Below are 12,121 nucleotides of genomic sequence, written 5' to 3'. Positions count from 1 at the left end.
ATAATTCCTGAACACCATCTCCAAGTGGGCTGGCAGAACGGGAGCAGGCAGGGTGGTTCTGAAACCTAGGGACACCCTTAGTGACACTGAGATTTGGGCACACAGGTGTCAGATTTCAGCTCTTTTTTTTTCTGTCATCCCACCACCTCCCTCAACACACACACACACACACACACACACATACACACACACACTTCACAGGATCCTATGAAGTGGAACTGTTTTAGAAAAATAGTACTGGTGTTGATTCAAGCAGATTACTAACAAGTTCTCTCTAAAAACGCACACTCAAAATGTTACAATTCTGTTTGGTGTGGTTTAAACTTTTTTTCTAATAGTTGAATTTTTAAAGAAAGAGGGGTTTTAAATTCCCTTCTATAGACACTGTTAATCAAGAACAGCCTCTTTTCCCACATGGACTGGCTGGACACAAATGCTCTGGAGTCAGCCTATCTGCATTGATAGGCTTGCTTCCTTACATAATGACTTGGGGAATTATGTAGCCTCAGTTTTCTCACCCGTGAATTGGGAGCTAACAGTTGCATCTGTGAGGCTGAAATGGGATAACTTCTATAAAACCATTTACCATAGTACCAACTCATAGTAAGTATTCATTAAATAGTAGCTATTATGACTTCAAAATAAAACATACCCCCAAAAAGGCTTATGTAGAGAGATAAAATCTAACACTGTGACATTTATTTATTTATTTATTTATTTATTTATTTATTTATTGAGACACGATCTTCCTCTGTTACCCAGGCTAGAGTACAGTGGCATGAACACGGCTCACTGCAGCCTTGACCTCCTGGGCTCCAGGGATCCGCAGCCTCTCAAAGTGCTGAGGTTATAGGCCACCACGCCTGGTCCACTATTTGTATTTTCTATACAGGCATACCTTGGAGATATTGTAAGTTCGATTACAGTCTACCACAATAAAGCTAATATTGCAATAAGGTGAGTTGCGTGAATGTTTTGGTTTCCCAGTGCATATAAAAGTTACGTTTGGCCGGGTGCGGTGGTTCACTCCTGTAATCCCAGCACTTTGGGAGACCTAGGCGGGTCAATCACCTGAGGTCAGGAGTTCAAGACTAGCCTGGCCGACATGGTGAAACCCCGCCTCTACTAAAAAATACAAAAATTAGCTGGGCGTGGTAGCATGTGCCCGTAGTCCCAGCTACTCAGGAGGCTGAGGCAGGAGAATCGCTTGAACCGAGGAGGTAGCAGTTGCAGTGAGCTGAGACTGCACCTGCACTCCAGCCTGGGTGACAGAGCGAGACTCCATCTCAAAAAAAAAAAAAAAAAAATTAACCAGGTGTGGTGGCACACACCTGTTGTCCTAGCTACTCGGGAGACTGAGGCAGGAGAATTGCTTGAAGCCAGGGGGTGGGGATTGCAGTGAGCCGAAATAGTGCCACTTCACTCCAGCCTGGGCAAAAGAAGGAAACTCCAACCCTGTCTCTACTAAAAATACAAAAATTAGCTGGGCATGGTGGTACACGCCTGTGATTCCAGCTACACGGGAGGTTGAGGTATGAGAATTGCTTGAACCCAGGAGGTGGCGGAGGTTGCAGAGAGCCGAGATCGCACAACTGCACTCCAGCCTGGGCAACTGAACGAGACTCCATCTCAAAATAAAAAAAAGAAACCACTCTCGTTGCTCATCCATAAGAAGCAACAAAGCAGCTCCCCATCCATTCACGTTCTATCATGAGCTTGTAGCAATTCAGTTACATCTTCAGGTTCCACTTCTAATTCTAGTTCTCTTCCTATTTCCACCACATCTGCAGTTACTTCCTTCACTGTAGTCTTGAACCCCTCAAAGTTATTCATGAGGGTTGGCATAAACAACTTCTAAACTCTGATTAATGTGAATATTTTGACCTTCTCTTATGAATCTCAAATGTTCTTCATGGGATATAGAATGGTGAATCCTTTTCAGAAGGTTTTCCAGTTGACTTTGCCCAGATCCATTAGAGGAATCACTAAGACCGCTATAGCCTTATAAAATGTGTTTCTTAAACAATAAGACATGAAAGTTAAAATTACTCCTAGGTCTATGACTGCAGAATGGATTCTGTATTAGCAGGCATGAAAACATTTATCTCCTTGAACATCCCATCAAAGCTCTTGAGTAACCAAGTACATTGTCAATGAGCAGTAATACCTTTAAAGGAATCTTTTTTTTTCTGAGCAGTAGGTCTCAGCAGTGGGCTGTATTCAGTAAACCACCCGGCGCTGTTGTTCACGCCTGTAATCCCAGCACTTTGGGAGGCTGAGGTGGGTGGATCATGAAGTCAGGAGATCGAGACCATCCTGGTCAACGTGGTGAAACCCCGTCTCCACTAAAAATACAAAAATTAGCTGGCTGTGGTGGTGCGTGCCTGTAATCCCATCTACTCAGGAGGCTGAGGCTTGAACCTGGGAGTCGGAGGTTGCAATGAGCTGAGATCACACCACTGCACTCCAGCCTGGTGACAGGGCGAGACTCCTACTCAAAAAACAAACAAACAAACAAAAATTCAGTAAACCATGCTGTAAACAGATGTGCTGTCATCCAGGCTTTGTTATGCCATTTACTGAACACAACCAGAGTAGATTTAGCATAATTTCTAACAGCAATAGGATTTTTGAAACAGTAAATGAACACTGGCTTCGACTTAAAGTCACCAGCTGCATTACCTCCTAACAAGAGTCAGCCTGTCCTTTGAAGTTCTGAAGCCAGACATTGACTTATCTATAGCTAGAAAAGTCCTAGATTACATCTTCTTCCAGTAGAAGGCTGTTTTATCTACATTAAAAAATCTATGATCTTAGCTAGATTTTCTGGATGACTTGCTGCAGCTTCCACATCAGCACTTGCTGCTTCACCTTGCACCTTTATGATATGGAGATGGCTTGTTTCCTTAAGTTGAAGCAGCCTCTGCTAGTTTCCAACTGTTCTTTCACTGCTTCCTCACCACCCTCAGCCTTCATAGAATTGAGGAGAGTTAGAGCATTGCTCTGGATTAGGCTTTGGCTTAAGGGAATGTTATGGCTGGTTTGATCTTCTATCCAGATCACCCAAACTTTCTCCATATTAGTAATAATGCTGTTTTGCTTTTGTATCATTCATATGTTCACTGGAGCAGCACTTTTTTTTTTTTTTTGAGACAGAGTCTCGCTCTGTCACCCAGGCTGGAGTGCAATGGCATGGTCTCAGCTCACTGCAACCTCTGCCTCCTGGATTCAAGCAGTTCTCCCGCCTCAGCCTCCAGAGTAGCTGGGACTACAGGGGCGTGCCACCACACCCAGCCAATTTTTGTTTTTTTAGTAGACACGGGGTTTCACTATGTTGGCCAGGCTGGACTTGAACTCCTGACCTCGTGATCCACCCACCTCGGCCTCCCAAAGTGCTGGGATTACAGACGTGAGTCATCGCACCCAGCCTCACTTTTAATTTTTTTAAATAACTTTTGGCTGGGTGTGGTAGCTTACATCTGTAATCCCAGCTCTTTGGGAGGCCAAGGCAGGCAGATCACCTGAGGTCAGGAGTTCAAGACCAGCCTAGCCAACATGGCAAAACCCCATCTCTATTAAAAATACAAAAAGTAGTTGGGTGTGATGGCACATGCCTGTAATCCCAGCTACTCTCAGGAGGCTGAGGTGGGAGAATCACTTGAACCCGGGAGATGGACACTGCAGTGAGCTGAGATAGTGCAGCTGCACTTCAGACCGGGGACAGACTGAGACTCCATCTCAAAAAAAAAAAAAAACTTTTCCTCTGCATTCACAACTCGACTAACCATTTGGCACAAGAGACCTGGGTCTGGGCCTATCTCAGTTTTTAACATGTCTTCCTCACTAAGCTTAATCATTTCTGGCTTTGGAATTAAACTGAAAAACATGGAATTCTTCCTTTCACTTGAACACTTAGGAGCCATTTTAGGATTATTAATGACCTAATTTCAATATTGTGGTATCGCAAGGAATAGGCAGGTCCAAGGAAAGGGAGGGGTGGGGGTCAGCCAGTCAGTAGGGCAGTTGCAACACATATTTATCGATTCGGTTCACTGTTTTATATGGGTATGATTCATGGTGCCGCAAAACAATGAAAATAATGAAAAGATCACTGATCATAGATCACCATGACAGATATAATAATAATGAGAAAGTGTGAAATTTTGCAAAAATTACCAAAATGTGACCCAAAGACATGAAGTGAGCACACTCTGCTGGAAAAATGGTGCCGATGGCCTTGCTTGACACAGGGTTGCCACAAACTTTCCATGCTTAAAAATCGCACTATTTGGGAAGTACAATTAAGCAAAGCACTGGCCGGATGCAATGGCTCACACCTGTAATCCCAGCACTTTGGGAGGCTGAGGCGAGTAGATCACAAGGTCAGGAGTTCAAGACCAGCCTGGCCAATATGGTGAAACCCCGTTTCTACTAAAAATTAGCCAGGCGTGGTGGCACGTGCCTGTAGTCCCAGCTACTCGGGAGGCTGAGGCGGAAGAATTGCTTGAACCCAGGAGGTGGAGGTTGCAGAGCCAAGATCATGCCACTGTATTCCAGCCTGGGCAACAGAGCAAGACTCTGTCTCAAAAAAAGCAAAGCACCATCAAACAAGGTCCATCTGTATATCTCTCAGAAAATAAGCTCACATGCTTGGAAACCTATCAGAACCAGACAAGCGGTGTTAGGAACACAGCCGCAAATACTCGGCCTGTATCTAGCCTTAGCAAGAAACATCCTGGAAGAACTAAGGGGATTTAACACCCATGCAGATTACTTTCTAGATAGGCCTGAGAAATCCATCCCAGCTGACTCAGCAAAGAGATACCTACAGACCTCCCTCATCTGCTAATCAAAACCCTATATTGGCTGCAGGGCACTGTCGCGGTATGCCTGGCTTCTTCTTGGCTGGGCAGGCCTCATAAAGGTGCCCTGCAAGTTCTCTGCACTCATTGGCATGGAGAAAACCAGGCTTTGGTAAAGACAGGCAGTCAGAGGCATCTCTAGCCCTTCTAGGACCCAAACCATTCTTCAGTCATCTGAGATATCAGGAGATCAGCTTTCATGTTGTCCCCCTTTCTCTTTTGATGACTAAGAAGGCTTCTTTTTTTTTTTTTTTTTTTTTGAGATGGAGTCTTACTCTTGTCACCCAGGCCGGAGTACAATGGCGCAATATCGGCACACACCACCCCCGTTTCTACTAAAAATACAAAAGTTACCTGGGCGTGGTGGCACGAGCCTGTAATCCCAGCTACTCTGGAGGCTGAAGCAGGAGAATTGCTTAAACCCAGGAGGCGGAGGTTGCAGTGAGCTGAGACGGCGCCATTGTACCCCAGATTGGGCAACAAGAGCAAAAATCTGCCTCAAAAAAAAAAAAAAAGTCACTATTATTATTATTATGTTTTGCTGATTAGAAAACTAGTACACAATCAGGGCCAGGGTGCCTTGGAACATGCTGGAAGAAGGCCACTTCCTCTAGGCAGAGGCAGCCGGGCAGTAGCGCATAGGATTCCAGCCCAGGACACAACCTCCTCAACCACACGGACAGGCCTATAAAAAAAACTCCTCTCAAAAAAGTCAAACAATTTAAAGGTACATAAAAAAATGGGCCAGGCACAGTGGCTCATACCTGTAATCCTAGAACTTTGGGAGGCCAAGGTGGGAAAATCACTTGAGCCCAGGAGTTCAAGACCAGCCTGGGCAACATAGCTACAGAGACAACTCTGTCTCTACAAAAAATTAAAAATTGTAAAATTGGGCAGCCATAGTAGCATGGACCTGTAGTCCCAGCTACTCGGGAGGCTGGGGCAGGAGGATCACTTGTGCCAAGGAGTTCAAGGATTCAGTGAGCTATGATCACATCACTTCATTCCAACCTAGGCAACAGAGAGAGGTGGCTCAAAAAAATAGAGCCTGGCTCAAAAAACAAACTAAACCAAAGTATAAGCCTCTTATAATCACATTCCCAAAGAAAACCACTATTAAAAATTTGGTTAACTATTTTGTTTTGTTTTGACAGAAGAATAAAATTCAGTTACGGGGAAATTTAACCTGAATGGGAGAACACCGTCTATTTTTAAATTCTCTTCCTCTCTGACCCTACCCAGCCCAATATCACCAAAGGTTCTTAACAACCCAGGAGAAGTCAGCTGCAACCTGATTAGCATATCCTTGGATGGAATCCACTTCAAAGTTGAATCCTCAAGTATCTCAGTCTAACCCTGAAACTTTGATCTTTGTCCCTGGCAGGGCAAAGCCTAAGGAACTGGGTCCTTCACTCCTGGGGGTGGAGGGGGGTTCTCAGAAATGCAAATTGTTCACTGTTCTGCCACTGTCTCCTCTGTCACCTCTCCAGATCCCAGCCTTTGGATGAGTGGCTTTAACTGGGAGAGGGTTTACAAGTCTGTGTCAGAAAGAGAAGAGCCTTTGGAGAACCCTGAAGAAACACAGAGGACAAAAGACCAGCTTGTTTGCAGTTAGTGTTCTGAAGGGAATCACAATTCTAGACCAGCGACCATAGCTGGAAGGATTCGCTGAGGTTTTATAGGCCCCCTTAGTTTCCCCATATGTGTTCTTGTCGTTTTTCTCTTATTTCACAGTAAAACCTATAACAAAAAGGGCTGTTTATCTTGGGGTACATCAAGGAAGAGGGAGATGAGGGTGAAAAATATATCCTTTTCTGCAGCTGGTGTTGGGGAACAAAGAATCTGGGGTAGAAGTGGGGGTAGAGATGGTAAATACATAGTAAAGCCGCAAAGAAGGCTGGGTGCAGTGGCTCACACCTGCAATCCCTGCACTTTGGGAGGCTGAGGCGAGTAAATGGCTTGAGCCCAGGAGTTCAACACCAGCCTGGGCAACATAAGGAGACTACCACCTCCACAAAAAAATTCAAAAACCAGCTAGGCATGGTGGTGCATGCCCGCAGTCCCAGCTACTTGGGAGGCTGAAGTGGGAGGATTGCTTGAGCCCAGGAGGTCAAGGCTGCAGTAAATCAAGATCGTGCCACTGCTCTCCAGCCTGGGGAACAGAGTGAGGAACCCTATCTCAAAAAAAAAAAAAAAAAAAAAAAAATCCACAAAGATATGCAGGCTCCAGAAGGTGTCTTCTATCAAAGGAAAGTTCCTGGGCTAAAAAAATAATAATAATAACGACGACAATTACTACCATTTATTGAGCATTTACAATGTGCTGGGCACTTTGCCAAGGGCATTACATGCATTTTCTCATTTAATCCTTTCAACAGTCCTGGGAAGAACAGTTACCATTGTCATCTTCATTTCACCATTGAGCAAATGCAGTGTAGCTAACTAGCTTGCCCAAGATCGCACAGCAGCAATAAGTGGCAGAATCAGGACCCATGCTCAAAACTGACCCCAGAGACTAAGTGCATCCCTTCAGGGCAAAATAATTCAATGCTTCAATGACTACCAACTGTCTACCTCCCACCCCCACACCTCAACACATACTCTCCAGGCTTGCTTTCCTCAGCTATCCCAGATGAGTTTGTGGATTTTCATGTTGTCATCTTTCAAGATTCAGGCATCGCTTCCCCTGAGTCATCTTCCTTCCTGATCTGTCCTCCTGCAGCCCCCTGCAGATGCCCCTGGGGGGCACTATATGTCATGTTTGGTCTCCCCCACAAGACAAGTGAGGTTCCCCAGGCTTTGCCCTCATCTCTCTCATCTTTGGATCCACTGTGCCCGGCATAGCGCCTGACACACAAGAAGTGCTCCCTGGCACCCCAAGGCTCCGTGAATAGATGTGGCATTCAGGCCAGACAGAGCTGAGCTGCCACACAGCTCGTTCCCTTTCTCACTCCAAATTGGCAGAAGAGAGTGAATGTTATTTACAAAAACACCAAGCCAAACAAGACCCTCCCTTCCCTGACACACTGAAGCTGCTCTGGGAACAGACAGGGGTCACCAAATGGTGGCCAGATGGTGACTGATGCTCCATAACTCCAGGGGCCTGGGGCAAAAGGCTTGGCTGCCCACCTGCTCCCAGGACCTGTGAACGATCCACTTTGTAGGGAAAAACCCAGACAGTTCCCTCCTTCCAAATCCCCTTCTGCAACCAGCTCTCGGAGTGGAGACTCTGCCAGCTCTCACCACATCCTGGGGACTCCTGAAGCCTGGGCTGGAAGTTCTGCAACCTTGCCCCATGTCAATGGCACTTACTTTACCTGACTTCTTCCTTAACAGAGAGGTGTTAATTCTGCAGTATTGACCCAGGGTAGTGGGGTGATCACCCCTGGTAGGCACAGCTGAGCCCTAAAATAACTGAACCCAGACAGAGCAGGGGAGCCCTGGGGCAGAAGGAATGTGGGGAGAGGGGAAGAGGAGCTCCCTTCTACCAGGGAAAACTCTGAGGACACAAGTAGCTGGAGGAACAGGGAAGGGATTTCCTACAGTGTTCCCAAACAAAGAGAGCTGGCGGGGCTTTGGGGAGAGCTCCGTTTCCCTTCATTTCATTCAGCAGTGGTCTCCTCCTCCCACAGATGTGGGAGGCAACAGGCCCCCAACTGGTTATCAGGCCCTCCAGCATGAGGGCCTTTGTCTCCCCTTAGACATCTAGCTGGCAGGGCGAAGGGCCGACAAATCCTCCCTGACCCTCCCAGCTCTTTGTTATCTCAGAGGGAAGATTACATTTCTGTATGGGGAGGCAAGGTGCCAGGAGGCCTCGGGCAGGACAGAGACAGGCAGAGCTGCCGTCTGACCCCCATTGCCTGGATCAGCTCAGGGCTGCCCTAGGGACACTCTCCCTCCACTGGCCTGGGGCCCTTCCAGAAATGGGAGGGCTGCGTTTCAGAAAGGGGGAGGGGTACAGGAGTGGGACAGAAGGGGAGGTGGGCTGGAAGGATAAAAGCAGCCAACTCTCAATTATTCAGAAGCATGTCTGCAGTGCGTGGACAGCCCATGCCTTCGCTGAGTTTCTCACCTTCTCTGTTCAGTTGCCATCAGCTCTTTCCCTGAGAAGTGGAGAAGGGAACCCTGGCAAGTTGGCCACTTGCTTTCATTTTGGCTTCTCGATGAATCTATAGAGGATTTTTCAGCAGCAGACCCATGTGCCTCAACACCAAACAAGCATTTAGATCATTCTCTTTCTGTTTAAATCAAGAACACATTATTTAGCCTTTTCTTTGAGGTTCAAGATACTCCTACAATGGTTCTAAATCATAAGAAAAAGGGACTTGATTTAAAACCCCTTGTTCTGGGCCAGGCTCATGCCTGTAATCCAAGCACTTTGGGAGGCCAAGGTGGGCAGATTACCTGAGGTCAGGAGTTTGAGACCAGCCTGGCCAACATGGTGAAACCCTGTCTCTACTAAAAATACAAAAATCAGCTGGGCGTGGTGGCAGGCGTCTGTAGTCCCAGCTACTCGGGAGGCTGAGGCAGGAGAGTCGCTTGAGCCCAGGAGGCGGAGGTGAGCTGAGTGAGCTGAGATCATGCCATTGTACTCCAGCCTGGGTGAAAAGAGCAAGACTCCATCTCAGAAACAAAAACAAAAACCTTGTTTGAGAAGAATTACGGAGAGGAAGGGCGATACACACTCCTTTAGGAACGAAATAGAAAAATAGTAGCTAGGTGTTAACATTAAATGCTGGATTTTTTTTATGGCTTGTTTTCCCAATCATATTTCCTCAAATTGTATTTCCTCCTCTGGTAAGCCAGGTGGGTTATGCTTAGCAAGTCCATCAACCACAAATATACATGGAAAACCTCCTGAGTGGAATTGGTCAGACGCCTTAGATGAGATCCTTGTCCTAAAGCAATTTAGAAGCCAGTTAGAAAGCAGAGTAAGGAAAACTACTAACTAACAAAGCTATGGTTAGTATCAACTCAGTGGATAGTCAGAAGGTGAGCAGGGGATCCAGCGACTCACAAAGCTGGGATGGGCAGGGAAGGCCTCTTGGGGGTAGGGTGTGAGTTTGGCCTTACAAGCCTGTGATGAGTATTAATTAAAATGCAGGAGGTCTAATGGGTGGGCAGCTTATTTAGGAGTATAAACCAAACCTGACCAGGAGCTGAAGGGTTAAATTGTAGGGGAAAACTCTATAAACAGTGGCTGAAGTTCATTTATTCAACAAAGATATGAGTTCTTGTTTCTCATTTTTTGTTTTATATTATTTTGTTTTGAAACAGGGTCTTACTCTGTCACCCAGGCTGGAGTGTAGTGGCTGATTATAGCTCACTGCAGCCTCAAAATCCTAGGCTCAAGCCATCCTCCTTCTTCAGTCTCCACCTCCAGCTAATTTTTAAAAATATTTTGTAGAGACAAGGGCTCACTTTGTTTCCCAGTCTGGTCTTGAACTTCTGGCTTCAAGTGATCCTCCTGCTTTGGCCACCCCAGGTGCTGGGATTACAGGCGTGAGCTGTAATTTAGTTGTTTATTTATTCATTTGTTCAACAAATACTTATTGAATATTTGCTCTTTGGCCACTCAAGGAATTTTATGAGTGTCTACTATGTGAATAACACTGTGTTGGCCACTAATCTGTCACCTACTGGTGGATTAGAAAAATAACGCGAGGACCCTTTTCTTTTTTCTTTTTTTTGAGACGGAGTCTTGCTCTGTTGCTAGGCTGGGGTACAGCGGCAGGATCTCGGCTCACTGCAACCTCCGCCTCCCGGGTTCAAGCGATTTCCCTGCCTCAGCCTCCCCAGTAGCTGGGATTACAGGCGAGTGCCACCATGCCTGGCTAATTTTTTTGTATTTTAGTAGAGGCGGGGTTTCACCTTGTTGGCAAGGATAGTCTCAATCTCCTGACCTCGTGATCCACCTGCCTCGGCCTCCCAAAGTGCTGGGATTACAGGTGTGAGCCACCGCCCCCCCCCCCAACTCTTTTCTTAAATTAGCCAGGGAGGCGTGGGTGGGGTGGGTGAGGAGTTGGGTGGGGGTAACTCATTCAGTATTCAAACTTCTACAAGTTTTGGGGATGAGGTGGGTGATGGTGAGGGAACAGGCCCTGCCACTAACTTACATAGTGACTTCTATTTGTGTAGTATTTTTGGTCCACTGAGAGCTATCATTTTATTTGATTCTTATGATCATCTTGTGAAGGAGTATCAACAGATACCGCTGTTTTGATTTTATCAGATACATGATTTGTCCTACATCAAACTTCACAAATGATGGACAGAATGGAGGAATCCTTCAGACCTAGTGCTGCCTACTTCCCACCCCAACGGTGGCCTCAGCCTGGGCTCTCACATCACAGGCCCCACGGAGACTTGGAAAAAATACAGGCTCTTGGCTCCTTCTTGGGACAGCCTGATTCCTCATGTCTGAGCAGGCCCATGAGTTTGTATTTTTCAGACGTTCCCTGGAGGACCCCTGTCCATCTGGATTAGGAAACCACTACATTATACCACCCCGCGGCAAGACTCAGGGGGAAGCATTTAGCCACTTTCCTGGGTTCCACAGTACTGGAGGGTGTTCTGAGTGGGCTGTGATTAATTTCCAAACCAACCACACCTCTCCCCTCAACTCCCACTTACTCTTTGCTTCCTAGACGTTCACTTCAGGCTGGAGACTTCTGAAGACCAACAACATTGCTGTAGAATTTACAGGGTCCAGTTCCCGGTGGAGCACAAAACCTAAATTATGTGGCTGGGGAAAGCGGAGATCCAATGGAAGGGTTTGAGGAGGGGCTGACCTTCTCATAATAAAACCAGCTTGTATTTACTAAGTGTTAACTATGCGCCAGGCCCTCGTTGACCTCTCGACTCTATACGAAAAAGCACTATTATCCCCCTTTCACAGATGGGAAAACCGAGATTTAGAACGCGAAAATCATTCCCCAAGGTGCACAGACTCCAAAGTCCACGCTACCAAGTACAATCTCAAAGCTGCGGCGTCTCTTCACCTGTCCCCCACACCCGCCCCAAACTGCTGCTATGTCTAGGGCCTGACATTCCGGCGCCCTCTGGGACGCGCTCAGATGCAGGGGCGCAAGCGCCAAAGGAGAACAGGCTGCAGGAAGAGAAGGGCAGAGCGCCGGACAGCTCGGCCCGCTCGGCCGGCTCCCCCTCCTCTGGGGCCGCGGCTGGGGAACTACAAGGCCCAGCAGGCAGCGGCAGGGGGCGGAGGCGGAGGAGGGACCAGCGCCGGTGGGAGTGAGAGG

General features: G+C 46.9%; 1 long non-coding RNA gene across 1 annotated transcript; it reads right to left on the bottom strand.

Annotated features, from left to right (window-relative positions):
- Positions 1-771: 771 nt before the first annotated feature.
- LOC103215723 (uncharacterized) lies at positions 772-12,081 on the bottom strand. The gene is made up of 3 exons (XR_012093677.1): positions 11,496-12,081; positions 8,935-9,100; positions 772-2,491 (listed from the first exon to the last, which is right to left on the bottom strand). It is a non-coding gene; the product is annotated as an uncharacterized lncRNA (long non-coding RNA).
- Positions 12,082-12,121: the final 40 nt, after the last annotated feature.

The sequence above is a fragment of the Chlorocebus sabaeus genome, chromosome 8 (genome assembly GCF_047675955.1).
Source record: "Chlorocebus sabaeus isolate Y175 chromosome 8, mChlSab1.0.hap1, whole genome shotgun sequence".
Taxonomy (NCBI): Eukaryota; Metazoa; Chordata; class Mammalia; order Primates; family Cercopithecidae; genus Chlorocebus; species Chlorocebus sabaeus.
The sequence above is the reverse complement of the archived record's forward strand: the minus strand, read 5'-3'. Positions and strand labels throughout refer to the sequence as shown.